The sequence below is a fragment of the Pseudonaja textilis genome, chromosome 14 (assembly GCF_049901715.1).
Source record: "Pseudonaja textilis isolate UNSWEBS1 chromosome 14, rPseTex1.2, whole genome shotgun sequence".
Lineage (NCBI taxonomy): Eukaryota > Metazoa > Chordata > Lepidosauria > Squamata > Elapidae > Pseudonaja > Pseudonaja textilis.
The window spans coordinates 16210305-16234647 of NC_142003.1; the positions used below are offsets into that span (position 1 = coordinate 16210305).

The 24343-nt window shown below is 40.6% G+C and overlaps 1 protein-coding gene across 11 annotated transcripts in view; it reads right to left on the reverse strand.

Moving 5' to 3' along the window:
* RBFOX1 (RNA binding fox-1 homolog 1) overlaps positions 1-24343 on the reverse strand; it is a 1842789-nt gene that overhangs the window by 189201 nt on the left and 1629245 nt on the right. The gene's annotated exons all lie outside the window — the stretch shown is intronic.

Genomic DNA, 24343 nt, shown 5'->3' on the forward strand with positions numbered 1-24343 from the left:
ACTCAGTAGGATGCCAATTATTATTATTTATTCATATTTATCTGAGAAGTTTGATTTCTTGATTTCTTTACTCTGTAAACCACCCAGAAGCTATATTAGTGTGCATTATTAAAAAAAATACTAGTAAAATACATAAAATGTGGATGAATTTAGACAGATCAGCAGGATGCACTATAGGAATATATCTGAAATAAATAGGTATGGATCTGTTTGTAAGTTCAGCAATAGTTCTTCCAGCTATTTCTTCCAGCTATGTCTTTTGATAAATCTCTGGACATTTGTCTCAAAGATGCTTTGTTCTTCAAAAGGTAACTGGGCTGTTGTTGTTGTTTTTTCCTGGAGGAAGAAGAAAAATGTTTTACTTCTCATCCAAGGAGCTTCATTCACATGTGCGTGGCACAACACAGGAGAACAAACCCACCAGGATTGGATTCAGCAGTCCATTCTGCATGTGAGAGATTTTGAAGACAGCAAAGTCCACATTCTGGATAGAGAAGGCCATTGGTTTGAAAGAGGGGTAAAAAGAGGACACTTATGTTAACAATGAGCAGCCCCTCTCTCAACTGAGGGGGAGGGGTACGATACCCTCAGTCTCCAGTCCAAAACACAGGGCTTTCACAAGTGCCAAGAAGACTCCTCAACCAATTGCACTCTGATTCAGGTGACCCTGAGGACACAGACAAACTACCAAGTGGCTTCAAGAGCTCTCAGGAAGAGTGCTAATGACCAGATGACTGCAAAAAAATAGGATAGAAAACAACCAGTACTGCATTCATTTCCACAATGTTAAAGTTCGCATCTCCTGACACTATTTCAAAGGAATTCAGCATTAGAAAGAGAAAAATTCTTACAAGACATACTGCATAACTATACCAGATATTTTATGTATGTAATTTCTTCTCAGAGAAACAAAAAAATTGACAAAGATGCTTGACACAACTGTGTTATGCTTTGGGAAAGGAAAAAAAAAACCAGGGCTTTTATCTCAGGTTATCTGTCAATAAATAGCTCTCAAATATGGGATATAAACCATTAAGTAAATATGGCATTAGGAAGAATTTAAAAGGTACACTAAAGCCACTTCAGATATCTCAAAGTCTTTTGTTCTTTTCTTCTGTGTGCAGCTCAGAAAGACTTCTTAAGACATTTTCTTACAAATTTTGATGCAAAAGTACAATATACTATTGATTTGATTGTATCTCGTGTAATGTAGAGGCATGATTTTTGCCTTTTTTAAACCTGTAATGGAATTGTGGTTTAATGGAGGAAGAAGAGAGCAGCATTTTTAGTTGCAGAGAATATAAATATAGGCACTCCTCAACTTACAACTGTTCATCTAATGATCATTCAAAGTTCCAGCAACACTGAAAAATGTGACTTATGGACATTTTTTCACAGTTACAAATGTTGTAGCATCCCCAGGATCATGCGATCAAAATTCAGACCCTTGGTAACTGACTCATATTTATGATTGTTGCTGTGTCCCAAGGTCATGTAATCCGCTGGTGGAAGTGCCTTTGGAAGAGCCCATGCAGTTGGGGGCTGGCTGCCCTCGCCTGACTCAAGTAGAAAAGGATAGACGTTGTCGTGATGGGTTATGCCTCTATTGTGGTAATCAAGGCCATTTTGCAGCCAAGCGTCATGTTAAGACATCCAGAGCAGCAACACCAGTGGTGGCAGGAAACGAGCATCGCTCACCCTACGGGGTCTGTAGGTTGGGGTGTAAAGTCTTTAGGCCTGCCATCTTCACCAACCTTGCCATCCTCGCCACCTTTGACATCTTTGATATCTCCACCACAGTCGTCATTGGTGAAGCATCTTGTGCTGACAGCAAGTGTGTTCGTGCCTGGTGTGGGAGCAGTGGAGATCCAAGCCTTAGTCGACTCAAGGGCTACAGACAATTTCATGGATGCTCATTTTGTCGAGTAGTGGTTCATTCCTCAGCAACAGGTGTCCCTACCAGTAATGGGGGAGATGATTGATGGTCGGCCCCTTCATTCGGGACCTGTGGTTGCTGCAACCAAACCCCTTTGCATGTGTATTGGACAGCATGTGGAGGAAACTGTGTTTTACGTTGCCGCAGTGCCTCATTTTCTGGTGGTGCTGGGTTTGGAGTGGTTACAGGCCCATGATCCCCAGATTGTTCAGTCGTCTGGAGCTGTGCAGTTCCTTGATAGGAAGTGTGCCAACCATTGCTTGCGCTCCTGTGCAGGGAGTGCAGCTACACCCGTGGACCTGGATCTACCTGCGAAGTTGGTGGACTTTGCTGATGTGCTTGGGGAGAAGGAGGTGGATCGCTTGCCTCCGCATCAGTTGTACAACTGTCCAATCGACTTGTTGCCCAATGCGACATTGCTAGTGGGTCGGATATACTCCCTGTCAGAACTGGAGTTGGCCGCGTTGCAGGATTTTATTGACAAGAACCTCCAGAAAGGGTTTATCCAGCCTTCTACCTCCCCATTGGCTGCACTGGTGCTTTTTGTAAAAAAAGAAATTGAGGGAGCTACATCTGTGTTGTGTTTACCGCAAGTTGAATGCAATCACAGTGAGGAATCGGTACCCGCTTCCCCTCATCCCTGAACTGATCGAGCAGCTTTGTCAAGCTAAGATCTTCATGAAGTTGGACTTGCATGGGGCCTACAACCTGGTTTGCATTCATGCAGGGGACAAGTGGAAGACAGCTTTCCGGACGAGGTACTCATTTTGAGTATACTGTGATGCCTTTTGGATTAACCAATGCTCCAGCTGTGTTCATGCATTTCATGCACAACATTTTCCGTGATTTGTTGGATCAATTCATGGTCATTTATCTAGATGACATTTTAATTTACTCGGACACCCTGCAGGAACACTGGCAGCATGTATACGGCTGGTGTTACAACATTTGTGTGATAACCACCTGTTTGCTAAACATGAGAAGTGTCAGTTTGCACAAACCACGATTGACTTCTTGGGACATTGTGTTTCACCTGCTGGGGTGGAAATGGACCTGGAAAAGATACAATCGTTGCAGGCATGGGAACCTCCACAGCAGATTAAGGATGTGCAGTGACTATTGGGGTTTGCGAACTACTACCGCACATTTATTCCTCGCTTTGCTGCCTTGACTGCTCCCCTTTCTAATCTTTTCAAGAAGGGGGAGAAGTTCCATTGGGGTGCTGAGGAGCAGGCAGCTTTCAAGGCGTTGAAGGTCGCCTTTGCTTCCAAGCCTATCCTCAAACACCCTGATCCAGGCCAGCTGTTTTGGTGGAAACAGATGCTTCTGATGTGGCTGTTGGTGCGGTGCTCCTCCAGGCCTATGCTTCCGCAGGCACCTTCTTCCCTTGTGCTTATTATTCCTGGAAGTTGTCAGCTCCAGAGTGCAACTATACGATTTGGGACAAGGAGCTATTGGTGGTTAAGGTCAGTTTTGAGACATGACGGCACCAACTGGAGGGGGCTCGTCACCAAATCGAGGTGCGGACGGATCATCACAATTTGGAACATCTATGTACAGCTCTGACATTGAACCAGCGTCAGGTAAGATGGTCCTAATTCTTTGCTCGATTTGATTTCCGGGTGACCTATGTTCCGAGTGGAGGGAATCAACGTGCCGACACCCTATCTCAGAAGCCCGAGTATACCCGAAGGGAGGATAAAATCTTGCCCCGGACAGTGATTCTGTTGGACTGGTTTGCAGCCATCAAGAAACCTGTGGACCTACGAGTGAGGATTCAGGAGGTGCAGCAGCAGGACCCATTTGTGGCAGCTTGACCTCGAGAATTGGGTGAGAATGGGAGACAAGAGACTTCTTGGGCGTATATTGGGGACCTGTTGCAGTTCCCTGATAGCATTTACGTGCCTGGAGGTCGTCTTCATGGCCTTATCCTATGTCAATGTCATGATAGTCTGGTGGCAGGACACTTTGGGGTGTTCAAAACACTGCACCTCATCTCTAGGACATTTTGGCAGCCGAGACTTAAACATGATGTGTAGGGATATGTTGCATCCTGTGGGATCTGTCGACAAGCCAAGTATGCTCCTGGTGCACCCCCTGGTCTCTCTTGCAGCCCTTGCCCATGCCAGAACGACCTTGGGGGGCGGTTTCATTGGACTTCATCACTGAGTTGCCACCATTGAAGGGTGCTACAACCAATTTTGTGGTGGTATAAAATAATAATTTTCAAAAGAAGCTGTAACAAAATCAGACCAGTGAAGGTAAATTCAATTTCAGAATGGGTGCTTGAAAAAAAGGATTAGAATATGTCTCTAAAATACACACTCATTTTATTTCATTGAGCAGCATCACAGTTAATTTATTTGCATGCAGTGTTGTGGCACAAAAGGAATTATTAAAGTAGTTCATAAAATTGAAATGTACGCATACCCTTTTGACAGTAGTTATTTGTCCTATATTGCAGTACAAACATTAGAACCTCCTTGGTAAATTGGGATCTTTAATACCCATCTCTCTTTTCCTTCTTTCTTTTTCCAGAGTAATTGGTCTATCATTAGACTGTATAATTTCACAACTGAGAGAGAGGGAGAGAAGGAGAAAAAGAGAGATCCTTTGCAAGATGGTTGATAGCAATACAGATTTTCATACATAAAGTTAATAGAAGGAATTTTTTATATGGACACCCACATGATTATCCCAAATGTGCTTTCCCTATGAACACTGAAGGGACCTTGGAGGTCTTCTAGCCCAAGCCTTTGCTCAAGCAGAAGATCTTATACTATTCCAGACAAGTGGCTGTCCAATTTCTTCTTAAAAACCCCAGCGATGGATGACCCAAAACTTCCAAAAGTAACCCATTCCACTGATTACTTGTTCTCACTGGTAGTTTTCTAATGTAACTTATTGCCTTCCTGCTTATTATATTTATCCATTATCTTTATCATCTATCTATCTATCTATCTATCTATCTATCTATCTATCTATCTATCTATCTATCTATCTATCTATCTATCTATCTATCTTGTTTGCTTTCTTGCTTTCTTGCTATCTTTGCATTTATGTGTATATTTATTAAGTTCTATATGTTTTTAGCTTATTCTATGTTTTTAGCTTATTCATTTGATGTATTTGTGTGTTAATGATCGATGTCTGAGACAGATATATGATAGATATAAAACAGACAGACAGATAGATATAGGTAGCTAGGTAGGTAAATAGATAGATAGAACTATCTCCAACCAGAGTGCCATGCAGTAAATTCAGTCCCCAGTCCCCAGAATACTCAGTTTGAAGTAGTCCTGGCTTATAAGAATGATGGTTCCATTGTATTCTCATTGATCCATCCTCACTTTGATTAACATGTTTTTTTCTGGTTTTGGACAAAGGGGAATGAGGGTCAAGGACAAAGATTAACAGACAGATAGCCTATCTGTTCAGATAAGAGAAGTTGCTTGCAAAATAGTTTTATACTTTTAAATCCTGTCGAGCAGCATGAGTGAAACAAAACAATTCCACTTGTGGGCGGACAGTTGATTCTTTGATTATGTGCCATTGTAATCATATAAAACTTGATGTCACCTCTTTGCAACACATAGATAGACTTGCTCTGGCACAATTTTCCCTGTTGAAAAAGCAGTATGTTTTTAGAACGATATCTTTTAGTTGGAACACCTGGAAAAAGCAAAATTCAGCTGAAAACTAAATTCCAATTTGTTTATTACCATAGAAAGCCTGGAGTAGATCTATTCATACTAATCTTTGCCAGCACTGAGGCAGCAGCTGGGAAATATTTTTTAAAATCTCCATTTGAGATGGATCCATCATGTGTTTCCATGTTGCATACACATGAAGGTGTCTGGGAGATGTTCTCAAGTGATCTTACAACGTCTTACCAATTAATGAATATTTCAGTTTGAACACCAACAACACGAGCACACAACAGATATAAACTAAATGTAAACCGCTCCAAACTCGATTGCAGGAAGTACAATTTCAGCAACAGAGCGGTCAATGTCTGGAACTCATTACCTGATTCTGTTGTCACCTGCTCAAACCCCCACTCCTTTACCCTCAAACTAAAAACCTCTATTGACCTCACTTCATTCCTAAGAGGCCTGTGAGAGGTGTGTATAAGTGGACAATCTTGCCTACCATCCCTGTTCTATTGTCTCCAATTATCAGTTCCTATTTCTTGTACTTAAACTTATGTTTATTCTTGTTTCTGTTATATTGTAAGCTTTTCATAAAAAATAAATAAATAAAATAAATCTTTGGGGAACTAAGTAAGGAAGTTATTTTTCCAAGGCACCCGAAGGCCAAACAAGGATGGAAACTGAACAAGGAGAGATTCAACCTGGAAATAAAGAGGAATTTTCTGACAGTGAGAACAATCAACCAATGGAACAGAAGTTGCCTTCAAAAGTTGTGGGAGCTTCATCCCTGGAGACTTTCAAGAGGAGACTGGACTGCCATCTGTCAGAAGTGGTGTGTGGTCTCCTACTTGGGCGGGGGGTTGGGCTAGAAGACCTACAAGGTCACTTCCAACTTTGTTAATCTGTTAAGTTTCTTTGAAACCTTCCAGTTTTGAATGTTATGTTATAAATGTTTTTGTTGGCATTCTTTAAAAGGCCTTTCCCCAACTTTAGGACTTCCTTTTGAGTTTGCTTTCTTTTGCAATTTCCTTTAATCTTTTTTGTTTGTTTGTTTGTTTTTGACTTTGGAAACCTAGGATTTAGACAGGCCTTATTCTGAATGGCTTTAAATTCTATTTTCTGGACTGCCCAGATCATTTGGACTTGGGTAGAACAAAGCTGGAGTAAAAAAAACCAAAAACTCCACTAATTAACAAAAAGAAAGGTGAGAATTTCAATATTCAATGTTTTTATCATTGGGAGGGAGGGAGGGAGGGGGGATAAGGAAGTTGGGGAAGGAAGGAAGGCGAGAGAGAAAGGAGGGAGGGAGGAAGGAAAGGAGGGATGGAGAGACAGAGGAAGGAAATGACAGAATGACAGGGAAACAGAATGGGAGGAAGGAAAATAGATTTCAATTCTGAAGAAAAGTAGAACCCTTGCCCGGTTATACTGTCAGTATCTAAATGACTTTGCAAAGGACAATTTTGTTTGAATTGCAAGGAAGCTGGCCTCAGCAGGCCAATTATGAGAGGAAAAATACATTAGCTGAGCCAGGGCTTCCCAAGTTATCCCTTCTATATGTAATGAAAAATGGAATTACCTTTCAGATAATAATCCTAGGTGAAGATCAATTTTAATTAAACTGTTTTAATGGGAAGCCAAGATCCAAAGATCAAAGACAATTTAAGCTAAGTATTAGTGTTTTCATTCTCCAAAGTCTGTTTTAATACTCCTCATTCATTCATTCATTCATTCACTCACTCACTCATTCATTCATTCAATCACCCAGTGTGGGAATCGTTTCCCTTTTATATTACAAAAGAATTGCTACAGAAGAAGTGGAAATTGTTAATACACCTGAATTCATAACATGCACTTATATACACAGTATTTGACAGCCCTCTCTAAGAGGTTTACAAAGTCAGCATAAATAGCTCCCAACACTCTGGGTCCTCTTTTTACTGATCTCATAAAGATGGAAGGCTGAGTGAACCTTGAGCCAGTCAGAATCGAACTCCTGGAGTGAGCAGTGAGTTAGCCTGCAGTACTGCATTCTAACCATTGTGCCACCATGGCTCATTACATGTATATGTATAATTATAGATATGCATGTATGGCAGTGGTGGGGTTCAAATTTTTTTTACTACCGGTTCTGTGAGCATGGCTTGGTGGGTGTGGCAGAGGAAGGATAAGGTGAAATCTCCAATCAGAGGTGGTATTTGCTGGTTCTCTGAACTACTCAAAATGTCCGCTACCGGTTCTCCAGAACTGGTCAGAACCTGCTGAATACCACCTCTGATGTATGGGTATGGTTGTGTGTCAAGGGTGGGATTCTACCGGTTCAGACTGGTTCTATAGAACCGGTTGTTAAGACTCTGTGCAGTTCAGAGAACCGGCAAATCATGCCCCTGGCTGGTCCCAGCCATCTCTGCCCACCCCTTCCCACCCAGTCAGTCCTTATTGCACACGTGCAACATCACACACATGCCCAACATTGCTGACTGCATTCTCCCCCGCCCAGTCACTCCTTAAGGAATTTCTTTTTTCCCCTACCTCCCGACGATCAGCTGGGCCAGGATCCCCCTAGCTGTCTTACTGCTTTGCCCAGGAGGCAAAAAAACGGGTGTGTGCTGCAAAAAAACCATGCCCACCCAGTCACATGGCCACACTCACCTAGCCACGCCCACAGAATTGGTTGTTAAACAATTGGAATCCCACCCCTGGTGTGTATGTATGTGTATATGTGTACCGTGTGTGTGTGTGTGTGTATGTGTGTGTGTGTGTGTGATATTCTTTTGAGAGCAGGCTCCAGAATTTGATTTTTTATGTGTGCCAGTATGTTCATAGAAAAAATGTGACAATAAAGTTTCTCTTCTCTTCTCTTCTCTTCTCTTCTCTTCTCTTCTCTTCTCTTCTCTCCTCTCCTCTCCTCTTCCATCCCCTCCCCTCCCTTCCCTTCTCACAGTTAATGCCAACCTCATTAAATAGTAAACCTTGGGATGAAAATAGGATTTATGGAATCTGTTGTAATCCAGCAGAGAAATGGAGGCTTTCAACTTTCCCGGAGCAACAAATTTTGTATTAGTCAACCAAGGGAATGTTCCATATTTGTAATTTTCCTGTGCAATGTAAATCCCCTCTGTTTTGGCTGATGCACATTCCAAAGAGCAAATTTTGCTATTAACAGTGTAAGGAAAAAAAATAGCCATTGCTAACAAAGAAACAAAAACATCTTAATTATGTATGCAGTTGTACAATTAAACTAATTGTTCATCTGCTGCAAAAACAGACATTCATTGCCTTCTGTATTATCAATGGGGAACATGATGCTCAATTAATACTGTTGTGGAGACCGATGTGCAAGTGATATAAAATGATTAGAGCCATGCAGAAATCCCTATTTGAATTTTTTTTTTCAGTGTGATTTGGACAATAAATGGGTAGGCACAGAACACAGAATAATAGGATTGGAAGAGACCTAGTCTAACTCCTTGCTCAAGCAGAAGACCCTATACCGGGGTCTCCAAACTTGACAGCTTTAAGACTTGTGGACTTCAACTCCCAGAATTCCTCCTCCAGTCATGTTAGCTCGGGAATTCTGGGAGTTGAATTCCACAAGTCTTAAACTTGCCAAGTTTGAAGACCCTTTAAGACGAATGGTTATTCAATCTCTTCTTAACAACTTCCAGTGTTGGAGCATTCACAATTTCTGGAGTTGTGAGTTGTTCCACTGATTAATTGTTCTCACAGTCAGAAAATTCCTCCTTAGTTCTAGTTTGCTTTTCTCCTTGATTAGTTTCCACTCATCGCTTCTTGTGCTGCCCTCAGGTGCTTTAGAGAATAGCTTGACTCCCTCTTCTTTGGGGCAGCCCAGAAGTGTTATTCAGCTGGTTTGCACCAGTTCTGGAGAACTGGTAGCGGAAATTTTGAGAACCGGCAAATACCGCCTCTGATTGACCTTGCCCCAATCTATTCTCTGCCTCCTGAGTCCCAGCTGATCAGCTGGGTTTTCTTGTGTTACCCTGCATAGGAGAACAGAGCTGGAAAGCAGGTTAGTGGGGTGGGAAGGGAATGATATTTTACAGTATCCTTCCCCTGTCACACCTACCAAGCCAAACCCACCAAGCCATCCCTACCAAGCCACACCCATAGAACCGGTAGTAAAAAAAAAATGAATCCCACCACTGTGGCAGCCCCCTAAATATTGGAACACTGCTATCTTGTCTTTCTTTTTACTAGACTAGACACACCCAGTTCCAGCAACCACTCATATGTTTTAGCCTCCAGTCCCCTAATCATTTTGTTGCTCTTCTCTGCACTCTTTCTAGAGTCTCAACATCTTTTTATATCATGGCGGCAAATGGCTGTAAGTTAAGGACTACCTGTATGCTAGGAGTTTCAGTTTCTGCAAAGAAAAAAACAAGATTGCTGGCTATAACAAAGCATGCCACCTACAAAAAAAATTGGTAAGCAGCAGAACTGTCTGAGCAATAAAGAGGCAGAGAACTGAGTGGCGGGGAGGAAAGCATTACCAGCTCCTTTGTGTAGGGAAACACTTGTCCATCAAGCTAAAGTTTTTTTTTCCAAAATGAGGGGACTGAATTGCTTTCTAGAAATTAATCTATTTAGAGCTAGAGGCCAAATATCTTGTGATGCATCATACATAATCAGCCTCTGCTCTTTCAAAAATAATCAAGGAGATTAATGTCTACTTTATTAGCCTGAAGTATTTGCAATGGAGGGCTCATTTACATTGGTCCTTTCACAATCCTCAACAAGAATTTCTTAAGATACCTAAATGATACTTTGGGTGGCATTTTCAGTGTTTCTAGAGGAAGAGAAAAGAAAGAAGAAGAAGAAGAAGAAGGGGAAGAAAGGGAAGAAAGGGAAGAAGAGATGAAGGGAAGGAGAGGAAAGGAAAGAAGAGATGAAGTGAATGGAAGGAGAGGAAAGGAAAGGAAAGGAGAGGAGAGAGAGAGGAGAGGAAAGGAAAGGAAAGGAAAGGAAAGGAAAGGAAAGAAGAGATGAAGAAGGGAAGGAAGGGAGGAGGAAGGAAGGAAGGAAGGAAGGAAGGAAGGAAGGAAGGAAGGAAGGAAGGAAGGAAGGAAGGAAGGAAGGAAGGAAGGAAGGAAGGAAGGAAGGAAAGAAAGAAAAAAGGAAGGAAGGAAGCGAAATGACAGGGCAGGGCAGGGCAGGGCGGGATGGGATGGGAAAGGAAAGAAGAAAGCAACCAGACTCCAACCAGTCAGAATTATTGCTTTGCTTTGCAAATGCTGCAGAGGGTGAAATGATTCTACAACTTGAATATCAGCTTATAGCTTCTTTGCTGAATCAGAGAATTCATTATCATACTTTTTTGGTACTGCTGTACACTTATTGTCTGTTTCATGCATGCCAAACTACCATGTGTTTATCATAGTTTGTTAAATCAACTACCGGATTGACACATCACGCTACACTTATGGTTTACATACCATAGCGGTTGGATTCACCAACATGCTTAAGCCATTACCACAAACTGTTTGTAAGATCCAGTGTGATGGGTAAACACAGCTGTAGACACCATTATATATATGTTTTCGTAGATTTTTGTTTTCGTAGATTTTCATGGGTACAGGAATTTAGGTCTAGGTGTGTTCGGGTCTTTTCCCGTGTAAGATTAAGAGTATCTTGGCGACATTTCGGCAAGATGTATATGTATATGTATGTATGTGTATATGTATGTATGTGTATGTATGTATATATACATACACACACACACACACACACACACACACACACACATATATATATTAACAAGAATAACACAAGCTGAAATAAAAATAAATCTGATACATTGCAAAGCAAAGCATCTACTTTCAGTGTCCACTTTACTTCCACACATACTTCTGGGCCCTATATCTTAAATAATTAAAGAATGACCTTTTCCCCAGGTTTATTAACTGAATCAATACAGTTGTTCAATGAATTATGCAATTGTTAGTGAATCCAACTTCCCCCATTGACTTTGTAGTTGAAGGCTGGATGGAAAGATTACAAATGATGATTACAGGTTAACAGAGTTGGAAGGGGCCTTGTAAATCATCTAATCCAACTCCACACCCAAGCAGGAGACCCTACACCATTATTGATAAATGGCAGTCCAGTCTCTTCTTGAAAGCCTTCAGTGATGAAGCTCCCACAACTTCCGAAGGCAACTTCTGTCCCGTTGGTTGATTGTTCTGGCTGTCAGAAAATTCTTCCTTATTTCCAGGTTGAATCTTCCTTGTTCAGTTTCTATCCATTATTCCTTGTGTGGCCTACAGGCACTTTGGAAAACAGCTGACCCCCTCCTCTCTGTGGCAGCCCCTCAAATATTGGAACACTGCTATCATGTCTCCCCTGGTCCTTCTCATCAGTAGACTGCCCAGGACTAGTTGTAAGTCACTATTTTTTTAATTGCCATTGTAAATTTCAATGGTCACTGAACAAATGGTTGCAAGTTGATCATTTCCTGTGCGATAATTGCAGAATTTCACATTAATAACACAAGCTTGGACAGGTTTCCAGAAGGAATTAATAAAGAAGTTATAAAGTACCCTGAGATTCAAAGCTTTTTTGGAGGGAAAAGAAAACTTTCAGATAATTGGAGGACCAATATTTGAAACCAATTTTGCAATCTTCTTTCTTGTAATTTGAACCAATTGATTCAGATTCTAGTTTCTAAAACCAACAGAAAACAAAATAGCTCCATTATCTCTCTGACAGCCCTTCCAATTTCTGAAGACAGATATCATGTCATCCTCTCTCCTCCAGGACAAATAGCATGCCAGTCAACTTATCTCTATCATCCAAAGCTAATGCTGTAGCTAAACTAAAGCTTCAACCAAAAAAATGCCACCCCAAGCTTTTTCTTATCCAATAATATATAAAAAGGAACAAACAGTTAGATATGGTGAGATATTGAATGAAAGGGTGAACTTAAATCTATGCAGGCATTGGAAGAACAAGGTGCAAAAAAGAATTGGTTTACATATCTGCAAATACAATCTAGATTTGATAAAGATTTTAAAACAGAAGGTATTTATGATAAGTTGACTGATTTAGATAAAATTCTGATGGGTACTGATGAAAAGGTAATTAAAAAACTCTATGGACATTTATTAGAATTTAAGTTGGAGGAAGAACAAGTTAAAGAAACAATGATTGCTTGGGGAAAGTGTTTTGGATAGGGGATTGATTTAGAGAAATGGCAAAAATGGTGGTCTCAAAATTATAAAATGACAATATCAACTGCATATAAAGAAAACTTGTATAAGATGTTTACAGGTGGCATCAACCCCCAAGAGGACGTTTAAGAACAAATTGGATAAAAGTTGGAAATGTCATCAGATACCTGGTTCATATTTTCATATGTGGTGGACATGCTCGGAAGCAAAAAGATATTGGACTAAAATCCACACATGGTTGGAAAAAAATGATAAAACAACACATAGACTTTAAATCAGAGATCTTTTTATTGGGAATAATGCTGGAAATATACAATAAAGAGTAGAAATATTTGATTGTAAATGTTTTAACAGCAGCTGGAATTGTATTTGCTAAGAATTGGAAAAATGAAAAAAATACCTATGCAGGAGGAAGTTATCAAGAAAATCATGGACTGTGCTGAAATGAGTAAATTGACATTTGAAATTAAAGAGAAAGAAGATAAACAATTTTATATGATATAGGATTTGTTTTATCAATGGTTGGACAAAAAAGATATGGTAATGTAATAGATTAGATAATTTTGTAATAGAAGTTTGATAGATTGATATAAAATGTAATATAGACATATATAACCATTGGATGAAAGTACAATAGAAACTTCAAAATAAAATTTGAAATATCTTGTATAAAATGATGGAATAAATAGTTTAGTCGTGGATGATTAATAACTGATAAATATATCAGCACATGTTAGTTTGACAATGAGAAAATTTATATAAACTGTGAGTAATGACTACGAAAGGATAGCACAAAAGATTTGTAACCAACTGACACACTGTGTGTATATAAAATGGAAGATGTTTTTATGTTTTGTTTGTATATGTTTGTCTTAAAACATAAAATAAAAAATTTAAAAAATGCCACCCTAATTCTTTGCAATTCTTCTTAGGTGGAAAAATCAAGGTGGCAATTTTCAGCATTTTCTCCCATTGAGGGAAGAAATTCTTTTTTAAAAGGGTGGGAAAATATTCACCACTGTAGGGGTCTATTTTTTTTTTTAAACAAGTGATGATGAACATCTAAATCAAAATCCCAGCAGGTTGCTTATGCCCAGCGGCTAGAAAAAGGATGCTTTGAGAAGATGCAGCATTTTTTTTTCCAGAGACATTGCAGATTTTCTTCTTTTCTTTTTAAAAAAAAGCAAGGCGTAGAAGAAAGATGCCCCAAAGTATCTAAAAGCTCTTTGGTAAATTTGAATTCATGTTAACATCAAAATATTTTATTTTAATTCACCGTGAAAATGTTTGTGTTCCTCCAACTACAAGACTTAAGCCTTTTCCCATATCCTCATTTCAAAGCTCACCCTTCAAGGTCAAAATTGAAGGCGTGGGTTTGAGACCCCCTAGCACAACAAACTGGTTCAACCACAGGGAAGATAATGAAAGAGAGTCTTTAAGGAAAGTTTAGAGGAAAAAGGGCTGGTTTAGCCTTGAAAATTGCAATGCATGGCTGTGAAAGTTGCACCGAAGAATTGAAGCCTTTGAACTCTGGTGCTGGAGAAGACTCCTGCGAGTCCCTTGGACTGCAAGGTGATCCAACTGGTCAGTCCTAGAGGAGATCAACCCTGACCGCTCTTTAGAAGCCAGATCCTGAAGATGAAACTCAAATACTTTGGCCACCTCATGAGAAGGAAGGATTTACTGGAGAAGAGTCTAATGCTGGGAATGATTGAGGGCAAAAGAAGAAGAAGGGGATAGCAGAGAATGAAGGGGCTGGATGGAGTCACTGAAGCAGTCGGAGTGAACTTAAATAGACTCCGTGGGATGGTAATGGACAGGAAAGCCTGGAGGAATGTTGTACATGGGGTTGCGATGGGTCGGACATGACTTCGCAACTAACAACAACAACAGCCTTGAAAAGAGAGGAGATTGTTTTCTTCCCTCAGTTGAAGAGATATCACCTAGAAGGGGCCCAAGAATTCTCTTGTTCCAGGGTACAGGACATGGACTAATGGTTTTAAGTCACAGATCTTGAAAGCTAGAAAATAATTGCAAGATTCTGTTACAGCCCCTCTTAATAAATTATAGCTTTAGTTTCCTATAGAAGAAAATACTTCTAGCTCAGGGATGAACTGTAGAGTCCTCGGTCCTGTCTGAGCTTGGTTGTTTTCTTGCAGATGTTTCGTGACCCAACTAGGTAACATTATCATCAGGGGTGCACTTCAAAAATTTTAGCAAAGGGTTTTCCGCCCAGTTGCTGCGTGGGCGTGGCCATGGTGGGCATAGCCTAGTTTGCTTCATGTTCCACAACAGGGAGATGGTTTGCCCTCCTGAGCTCCGGAGGCTTTCCTCAAGCCTCCGGGAGGGTGAAAACAGCCTCCCCGGGCTCCAGAGGCTCTCGGGAAGTCAGAAACAGGCCCATCTCCATCCTTTCTGAACTTCCAGAAGGCCCGTTTTTCACTCTCCCCGAGCCTCCATGTGCGCCCTGCATTTACCTGCATCCAAAATGGGCTGTGTGGGGACTCCTGGGAGGGGAGGGGAGGAGTGGGCAGGGCCATCCAGAAATGGGATTTGGGGGGGGGTCTCCAAACTGCACAGAATCATATCTGGGGGCTCTCCTGCAAATCTCCAGCAGCCCACCCCTGGTCATCAGTCTAGAAGGGAGTGGGGTTTGCTCTTTGTTTCCAGTTTTCCTGTGGAGGTGATGATTTTGGTCTGGTGGACCCGGTGGACCTGGCGTCAGTTTTGAAAGCGTGCTTGGGCTTCACCTCCCCACTTTCTCATACCACAGTGAATTAGGGAAGGGTCTGCCTGAAATGTTTCCAAATATTTACCCTGCTTCCTAAGTTTTCAGATAACATTTCAAGCTTCTTTTCTTAGGTTGCATATTCCTGTCAAGGTCACGCTCTATAGTTGAGCATGGCCTGGCTGAAATTTGTAATTGATTAGATTCTTAGTGTTTTCTGAGCCTGAGTTAGGATTAGGGTTAGGGCAGGGGACCTTCACCCCCAGGCTGTGGCCCACTACTGGGGCATGGCCTATTCAGAACTGGGCCATGTGAGTGGTGGGATGGCATGCACACACGCATGTGCAGATCAACTTGCATGAATGGCAGGTTGGTATACATGTACACACACACACACACACACACAGAGAGAGAGAGAGAGAGAGAGCTCAACAAGTTGATCTATGAGTGCATACATGTTGGCCCGCTACTTGTGTAAGTTGAGCTGTGCACACTCACACTTGTGCACCGGCCTACCCCTCACGTGGCCCACTTTCCCTCTCCCTGCCCCCGATTGGGCTGCCAAGCCACAAAGATTAGGGGCCACTGGATTAGGGTTAAGAGTTAGGGGTTGGGTTAGAATTAGTGTTAAGTTTAAGACATGGGCTAGACTTCTTTTCCTGAAGACTTTTCATGACCAGGTTCAATAACTACATAATGGCTCCCTGCCTCCTCATCTTTCAATTCTAAATAGTTACAGTATGTCACACAGTCAGCCAGATGTTCATTATTGTTGTTATTATTGATCATTTTAATATTTTATTGGCTTTTACTGTTTGTAAGCCACACAGAGTCACCTCTAGGCAATATAGGCAACATACAAGTCTAATAAAGAAACAAATACAGGGAAGAATAAAATTTCAGTGCTCTATGAACCTTTCAGTGATCTCCTTTGTGCTGATGGCATCACTGGTCATGAAAAATCTGCAGGAAAACAACCAAGATCAGGGAACACCAATTCTGATCTACATAGATCCTCTACTATTAGTCAGCTCTCTGATGGGTATGATTTATTTTGGATTCCTGCAGTAAACAGGGACTGGACTTCATGGTCTAAATCCATAAGTCAACCATGCGGCATGTGGAATTCTGGGAGTTGCTGAGGTTGAGAAAGACCAGTCTAAATGCAACCTTCATAGTTTAAAATTATAGATCAAACTTTGAGTAACTATCTGCACAACAGATTTTTTTTGGTTTTTGCAGGAAAGATATCTGGCAAGACAATTTGACAGCAGCAATTACATTTTCCAAAAGTCATCAATTTTCACCAGAGTTGATTTTTAAAACCATCTCCAGTCTACTCAGCAAGTCAGCTGAAGACAGAACTGACCTCACTATTTCATTCCACATCAGGGAATTTGATGTGACCCATTTATGAAGCCAACTATGATCACCCCACAAGGGTTTTGAGCCTGTTTCTTGTGTGCAGTTTCCAATTGTTAGGATTTGACAATGATTAAGATAATGATATCATGACACATAAGCTCTCACAGGAAATTACCATTATGGCATGGTGGAAGGGCTTGGTAACTTCAGGGACAATGAGGGTGATGCTATAAGGAACATATCCTCCCAGAAGGTTCTGCTCGGCTGAGAAGATAAAAAGTGGAGTCTGAAGCTAAGAATAACCCAGAATAGGGATGAGGACAGCTAAAAGGAATACAAATCCATCTAAAAGAAACTCATAAATCAAACTCAGAAGATGGCAATAGCAAGCTACTTCTGTACTTCTGGAATATTGAAACCAATTTTGGTCACTATACTACAAAAAAAAAAAAAAAAACAAGATGTTGAGACCTTGGAAAAAGTTCAGAGAAGAACAACTAAGATGATCAAAGGCCTGGAGACAAAAACATACGAAGAATGGCTACAGGATTTAGGTTGGGCTAATCTAAAGAACAGAATTAGGGGTGACATGATAGCAGTATCCCGGTATTTGAGAGGCTGCCACAGAGAAGAGGGGGGCAAATTATTCTCCAAAGTACCAGAGGGCAGGACAAGAAACAATGGTTGGAAACTAATCAAAGAGAAAAGCAACCTTGAATTAAGGAGAAACTTCCTAACAGTGAGGACAATTAACGAGTAGAAATCATGGGTGCTCCATCACTGGAGGTTTTTAAGAAGAGATTGGACAGTCACTTGTCTGAGATGGCATAGGTTCTCCTGCTTGAGCAGGGAGGTGGACTAGAAGACCTCCAAGACCTGTTCTATTCTATTCTATTCTATTCTATTCTATTCTATTCTATTCTATTCTATTCTATTCTATTCTATTCTATTCTATTCTAACCTCAAACAGTCACTAAATGAATTTTAAGTCAAGGACTACCTGTATACATGTAGGGTTTGAATCAGGGGTGGGATTCAAAAATGTTAACAACCAGTTCTATGGGCGTGTTGGTGGGCATGGCTTGGTGGTCATGTAATTGGGTGGATGTGGCTTGGTGGTCATGTTATTGGCTGGGTGTGGCCAACTCAATATCACTCACATCGAGGCACGAATCTCCTCACCTGGCCTCTCATGTCTGTGGGGAAGCTGCAACAGTTGTAAGTGTGAAAAACTATCATAAGTCACTTTTTTCAGTGCCATTGTAACTTTGAGTGGTCACTCCACACAAGCAAAGTACCAGCAAAGGAGGGGGAAAAAATCCAGAGATGTTCCTGAGACAGGAAGTCTAGTCCTGCCAAGACTGTAATAAGGGTTAACGGAGAGGCAGTTTCTGTAAGCAACACCAGAATGTTTCCTTCCTGCCTTCCTTACAGGATTAGGCCAGTAATTTCTTCTAACAACCGGTTCTCTGAACTGCTTAGAATGGTAACAACCAGTTCTAGTGAGTAGGTGTGAGCTGGTAGAATCCCACCTCTGGTTTGAATGTTGTATTGTAAGGTGGGCCTCTCTGTGGGATATGTATGATTTAGCAAGAAAGAAAACTATCTTTATATGTGTGAAACTTTCTATAGCAGAAGGCTTGGCACAACCTGGGGGCGGAGTTAAAAGAGACTCAGCCAATAATGGCTAACAAGCAGACTTAGTCCAACCTCCCTTGAATTCAGTTGATTTGATTATCTAACTCCAAACAGGTGCTAAGATTCTTAGTTGAGAAGATTCTTCAGCCTAGACTTGAGTAGCAGTTAATAGGCTTAATTGGACCTCCACCTCTGGACCTGGCCTGGCCTACCTGACCATTTCTGCTGCTTCTGGAGGCAGCATTGAGCTTCCAAGAGTTGATATTTACTCTCAAATATTGATGGGACACTAAGTTTTAGCCCAGTTTCACCCAAACTTTTACATATTTATTTATTTTATCCAAAAAGTCAAGACAGACTGTTTCCTGCCTCTGTTCAAGATCCTGTAAATGCCTTTGGTGGCTTAAGATGGCCGTATCACGGAACACATGTTAACATATGGTGTTACCACCAACTTCATTATCCTTTCAGCCTAAGGTAATTTTTTTTAAATTCTCTCATGACTTCTGATCTATCAATATGCTTCTTCTTTGAATTGGGATGCTGCAGTGTTTTAAAATATGTATATCCTCTGTTTTATTTTAAAACCCAATTTAAAATGTGTTTTCAGTCATTATTCCTTTTGTTTTGAAATAGTTTTAGACTACTATAAACCTTACAAGGAAAGCTCTGTTGTAAACGGTGGCACACCAACCCAAAAGGAATAATAAAATAACAAAACAAAACCCTAGCCCCTTTTAAGGAAATTTCTGCTTTGCTGAGCAAACAATACTAAAGTTTCCACTGATATGAGTTTGGAGGTGATTTTATTTACCAAATTATTATGAACCAAAAGAACAATCAGAACTTGGATAAATTGGATCATGAAAATAACAGTGGGTAAAAATACAAATAAACAAACATACTGGGGGAAAATATGTTGCTTTATATACAAAATTTCACAACTTCCATAAAAATCTCTGTAGATTGGTCACTTAGTAGCAAAAAATGCCATTTTAGCTCATAAGAACGTGGGACTTTCTTTCAACTATTGGATCTAAACATTTGCAGAGGTATTGTAATAAGGGATGCTATGAAATAATAGGAAATTAATAATTACTATTAGTGGATTAATGGTATGGGATGTTATGAAACTATTTGTCTGAAATGGTATATGGTATATTCTATTGTGTTGTGTTGTGTTGTATTGTGTTCTAGTCTAGTCACTTGGTTAAATCCCAGATGTCTCTATAAAGTTTATTTTTTATTTATTTTTATTTTATTTATTTGTTTGTTTTTCAAACATGTATGAGAAAACAAGTATAAGTATAAACATAGCATATAAACATATGTACAAACAGGTATAAGTATATACATAATAAATGAGTATGAATAAATGGGAACAGTAGGACAGGGACGGTAGGCACTCTGGTGCGCTTATGCACACCCCCTTATAGACCTCTTAGGAATGGAGTGAGGTTTAAGGTTAAAGTTTTGGAGGTTTGAGTCTGTAACAACAGAGTCAGGGAGTGAGTTCCAGACATTGACCACTCTGTTGCTGAAGTCGTATTTTGTGCAATCAAGTTTGGAGCAGTTTATTTTGATTTTGTATCTATTGTTTGCCCATGTATTATTGCACTTGAAGCTGAAGTAGTCATTGACAGATAGGACATTGTAGCAGACAATTTTGTGTACTAAGCTTAGAGCAGACCATAGGCGGCATAATTCTAAATTGACTAGGTCCAAAATTTCATGGTGACATAAGGTATTCTTATGACATTATTACCTTATTCTGGTGACATAAGGTATTCTACTGCAAGCGGAGGAGTTGAGAACTCTTCTCGCGAAATACCTCTGAACTCATTCAATTGTACTAATGTCCATTATACAGTGAGGATTCCAGGCAGATGAGCTGCATTCAAGAATTGGTCTGGAGGATTTCCAGTGGTGTTCTGGTCAACGATGGCTCAGAGACTGCGATTGTGCGCCACTTTGATCCATGCTTACCCTGTTGGAGGGGTCCTTAAAGGACCGGATTCATCTGACCCACCTCATAGGAGTGGGGGGAAGAGGGGGAGACCACCAGCTGGGTCGAGGGGTGCTGCATCTCCCCTTCCTGGCTTGGCAAACTCCCCTAGAAGACAGGGAGAAGCAGCAGTCTTTTAATGGCTGCCCTGTAGATGGGAAGCTGCCAGGACACAAGTTTTGTGCTGGAGAGTGAAAGTGGTGAGCAGCGTGTAACTGGATAAAAGACTTTGAATATTCTTTTTTATAACCCCGAAAAGTGGAAAGAAGGACCCCTCGTTTGGAAGAGTAGTAGCGGCAAACAAAAAATAAGAGGAAAATATAAGGTAAAGAAAAAACTGGAAATAAAAGAATTATATGTGATTAGAGACTAAACTTGGAATAACATTAATTGGACATTAATCAGGCATTGGATAAAATGCTGGACTTATTTGGAATTGGTTAAGTCTAATATTAATATTATGGAAAAGTGAATTAAAAATTAAAAAAAAATCTAAGAAGAAAGTGATATAGAGCACCACCAAAATGTTAAAGATTTCCTTCTTTTATGTTTCTATGGAAAATTACTTTTTGTATGTAACAAGATCCCCGAAAGCTTTATAAAAAAAGAAAAAGAAGAGGGGATTACAGTTAAAATTGAGACTTTTGACAAGGACTAAAACAGAAAAAAATGACTTTTAATAAAATAAAGAATAACTTAATAGACCAAAGAAATGGAAGAAATAAGCAAAGAATTTAAGTTGGAGCTCCAAAATGTGAGAGAGATGTTTAAAGAAAGAATGAGATTGGTGGAGTTAATGCTGAGTAAAGTAATGGCGTTACAGCTTGTGGAAGAACAAAGGAAGTCCAGAGAGGATGAATTAAAAGAGGGAAATAACAGCATCGACGAGCATGAAGAACAAGGATCATTGTCAAAGGACATAAAAAGACTTAAAACAGAGACATTGATGTTAGAGACAATAAATAAAAGAAAGACACTCAAGACTAAGAGGAAGAAGAGGAGAATACATAAGAAGAAACCCCAAGAAAGAGAACTGAAAAGTGGGGGGGAAACATGGCCAACAGGCAGAGGGAAATAAAAATAAAATTAGAAGGAAAAAAGAAGAAACTTAGAAAAGGGAAACCCAGCCAAAATTAAAAGGAATGATAAAGTTTCAAGATTTAGAGATAAGGGTTAGGGATTGTATAAGGGGAATACCACATGGGAATGTATATTGGCATTCAGTTTAAAACTTGTTAGAAAATATTATAGGCCATAGAGATTGAAAAAAGACCTGAAAGCATGAATAAAAGAGATGATTCCACCAGACTGTCAATTATTTGGAAGCCTGCACTCACAAACAAAAAAATCTCCACACCACAAGCCAGGCAAACACTGGGGCACGAACAGATCCCCCCTGATACCTCCAGCTCAAACACACCCCAACCAGGCACCCAGATGAAACCTAGCTTCCTAATAAATGATAGCCGTCCATTTACCTGAAGCCAAGCTGCACTAAAAGCCTCCAATACAGGAAACACAATGTTGCCAGCCAATCAAGACAAAAAAATGCTACAAAACAGACAGAAGATATTAGAAATACCAATCAAGAAGAACACAGCAAACTCCAAGACCAATAAACACAGACCAAGACTCCCAACCTATCAGATGAAGAAAAAACAGCACGAGGCTAGCACCAAATTTAAAACAGAAACGGCTGTGAAAGTCTGACTCACAGACGAACCCAATACATGAGCCTGATGATGACAGGTGAGATTCTGCCGAAATGTTGCTACAACTTCTGTTATTCAATAGCACATCCTATTGTGTTTTTTGACTGGTAACACAAACTAGGAACCTGTTCCTGCTTGGACCTGGATTTTGAATGGATCATCAAAAGTGCCAGCTTGGCTCTGATGCCTACACAAAGTCTACATTGTTTTAAATCAACCCTTTTATTCCACCTTTAAGAAAGTTGAGTACTAGATATTCTTGACTTACAACTGTAATTGTCATTATAAGCCACAGTGGCACAGTGGTTAGACTGCGGAACTGCAGGGTACTTCTGCTGCCTGCCGAGCTGCTGAGTTTGGCAGTTCGAATCCCACCAGTATCAAGGTTGACTCAGCCTTCTGTTCTTCCAGGGTGGGTAAAGGAGGACCCAGATTATTGGGGACAATATGCTGACTCTATAAACCGCTTAGAGAGGGCTGCAAAGCACTGTGAAGAAGTATATAACTATAAGTGCTATTGCTATTGAGCCCAGAAGTGCAATCATAAGTTGTATGGGTTATTAAGCAGGTCATCATGTGACCGACACAATTTTATGACATTTTTATGGCAAGTGTTGCAGTTGTTAAGTGAGCCCATTGTTTGCAATGGGCTTTTTTTAATGGAAACTAGAAGTAAACACCAGTTTCCAGCAAAAACATCCTAAAGCTTGGTCATGTAACTGTGGGATGCTGCAAACAGCTGTAAATGTGGATGGGTTACAGGGTGCCCAAAATCTGATCACATGACTGAGGGCATGTCAAAACATCTGGGCTGTAAGTATCTTTTTTAGGATCCATCATAACATCAAACGAAGTGGCCAGTTGTACTACTTACAATAAGCTTAGGACAGTGATGGATAATCTTTTCGTCACTGCATGCCAAAAAGTGCATGCACACATGCCTGCACCCATAGTGACATGCACGTGTGACACCCCCCTGCCCACTGCACATGCTCCCCTCCACGCATGCATGGCAGATACCCGACAATCAACCGGCTGGCGGGGGGTGGCACGCACATGCGTAGTGGATCTGTTCCCAGTGACGGCTTGCATGCTGGCAGAAATGGCACTGTGTGCCACTTCTGGCATGCATGCCATAGGTTTGCCATCACAGGAGATCTCTTTCCAAACAACCAGACTATAAGTAGATCGATAAAAAAAACCTCTAACTATGGCAATCAATATGGCTATATGCTTCCTTCACATGAGAAGGACACACTCCTATCACACTTGGAGCAATACACACAAATACATTGTAAATATGAAGTAAACCTGACACAGATTTAGAAAGGAAACCCATCATCATAAAAGATATTAAGATGTTGATGGAATATGCCTCTACACAAAGCATTCTCCTGTTCAATCCAAAATGCTTCACAACCATAGAATCCAAGTAATGCTTGGACAATAAAATCACAGCTCTGTCCTTCTGACATATACAACATGACTGTGACCTTGAGGGGTTTTTTTTGACTACCCATTCCCATGTACACCCTTGCAGCCAAACACACTAGGCTTCTGTCCATCCATCTATTTCTCATCTCCTGAAACTATAGTTAACCGGTTTAAACACCGATTTAGACAAAGTTCATTCCTTCATTCAATACAGCAGATGTTCTGACCAAGGCTTCCTGAGACTGTAATTAAGCATACGCTTAGTTAAAACAATTCTTGCTTTATTTCAACGCTGGGAATTATATTCATTCCCAGCCTGTAATGAGTCCCAAACAGTCCCTCGAGATAAGCACCCACTTTTAACTCCTTTGAATTGCTGCCAACAACTAAAGTTGCCAAATTAGCTGTAAAAAACCAACCAAAGTACAAAGTCCACACACAGCTTCAAGGATTAATCAACTTTGCTTCCTGCAAAGGTTTCTCTACCTTTGCACTTCCTTTATACTTTATGAGAGGGGCAATCACCTCCATGACTTACTCCTGAGTTTCCCCTTTTGTCTTAACTGTTCTCGCCTTCTAGCAGCTCTGTGCACACGCGCACTGAGAACAGGCTCCCCTTATTCCTCTGCTTTGCTGCTGCCAGACTCCGAAGGTTCTGGAGTCAGCACACCACTCCCAAATGGTC